General features: G+C 40.3%; 1 pseudogene; it reads right to left on the minus strand.

The window, feature by feature from the left end:
- Positions 1 to 524: 524 nt before the first annotated feature.
- Positions 525 to 1,616, minus strand: LOC140856388 (probable NAD(P)H dehydrogenase (quinone) FQR1-like 2; annotated as a pseudogene).
- Between the last annotated feature and the right edge of the window lie 335 nt (positions 1,617 to 1,951).

Genomic DNA, 1,951 nt, shown 5'->3' on the forward strand with positions numbered 1-1,951 from the left:
TCAGATGTCAAGTTTTGTAGACTCCGAGGAATCTAAGATTTAATCTGCAACTGGCTAAGCAGAGATTTAGTCAGCACATAATCATGATATACACAAGAACATGCAAAATCCAATGCATGTTCCTGAATGCAGTTAAAAAACTCCACACTAATGACCTTGATGCACCTAGTCAAGACAGTTCACCAAGCATTTAATATATGATAAAGCAGCAAGCATAAAGAAATAACTGAATTCTCTCAAGTAAATTCTATGCAGAACAAACAACCAATATAGCATACCTAGGGGCTTGCATTTTTAACCAGTTAATCGAAAAAACCATTAATGATATTACTTGCATCAGTAGCATTGGTATATGGCTCCACCAAGAAAACAAGATAGCAGGGAACACATACTAAATAAGCCACATGCCCAACTAGAAAGAGGCATTCCGAAATCCTGTCAAAAGATTCTTGTACAGTACAAATCAATTACCAGATGGAACAAATATCAGCTCTATAATTTAGAATGAAAATATGTATCTAAGAATCACGATGCATAAAGGACAACAATAATAAATACAGGTATTCTATATTGCCTTATCTCTATATTTTGTGGGCTAGTTCAACATTAAGTTTGAAGACAAATAATTAAATTTGAGAACTTTGCATGCAAAGGATCAATCCAAATCTTTGACAACACATGAACTTCTTAACATATGATCCAGCAAAACATGCATTAAGCATTGAAAAAGAAGCAGTATAACATCGCAGTCATATACCAAGAACCATAAGGGACTATAGTTGATGCCTTCCCTCTTTCCTGTTATGAAGCACTAACAAATGCCAAATTTTCAATGAACACGAACTAGTACAAGTCTACTTCATGAAAACTTCTCACTGTTCATCACAAACAAAATAAAATGATCCAATTCTTTATACCAATGGAACAGATGAATAACAGATGGATTCTTACGCGGTTGTTTCCTGTCCACCTCCCTGGGTCCCGGTGCTGAAAAAGAATCCGGCGGGCGTGCCGAAGAGCTTCTGTTCCCTCCAATGCAGCCCAGTCGAATCAAAGTAGGCCTTCATCTGCGCAGCCATGCACCCATACCTCGTCGGGAACCCAAAAAGTATCCCGTCCGCCTCCACCAGCTCCGCCACTGATATGACGGGGATATCCGGGTCCTTGTGGGCGACTTTATCTGCTCCAAGATCTCCGGCGGGAGCGTCTCGGCTGCACGGAAGAGGACCCCCTCGACGCCGTCGATGCCATCCATCCCCTTCTTCATCTGCTTCGCCAGGCCCTCCACGTGGCCGTACATGCAGTAGAACACGATGAAGAGCTTCGCTTCACCTCCGCCGGCGCCGCCGCGGCGTCGAAGGCATCGTGGCTCTTCTCCTTGGGCAGGATGGGGGCGTTCCTCGCACCGCCCGTGGCGTTCTCTGATGCCACCGCCGGCTACCGCTTCTTGCTCGGCACGCAAACTCCTCCTTTACCCATCTCTCAGTCTCTCTACTCTTTCCCTGCTCTCTCATTAATAGATTGCTCCAAAGATCAGAATTTTGCTACTTCGGATCTGGAGAAATCCCACAAGTCCCTTCCAAGACCCTAGCTTTCTGGTTTCTTTCCGCAAAGCTAACTCCTTCCTCTCTCGTTGTTAACGCGAAGCCTACCCGGAAAAAAAAAAAAAAGGTTTAGTCACACCAAAAACGATGAACTGTTTGGAAATTTTAATTCCTTTTAAATTTAATTTAGTATAGTCATAGCATCAAATTTTTAAAATTTTTTTAAATTCATATCTTGATAATAAATTTTATTTGCTATTATGATAGTGTAATCATGTGCTATCATATAGTTTATTAAAAATTATGATTTATTATTTTCTTAATTAGCTTAAAAAAAATAAATTATAAAAATATCTCTTATACTTTAGTTCAATTTCATTTACAATATGTACTTTAAAAAGTGTGAA

This window comes from Elaeis guineensis, chromosome 3, assembly GCF_000442705.2.
Source record: "Elaeis guineensis isolate ETL-2024a chromosome 3, EG11, whole genome shotgun sequence".
In the NCBI taxonomy this organism is placed as follows: Eukaryota; Viridiplantae; Streptophyta; class Magnoliopsida; order Arecales; family Arecaceae; genus Elaeis; species Elaeis guineensis.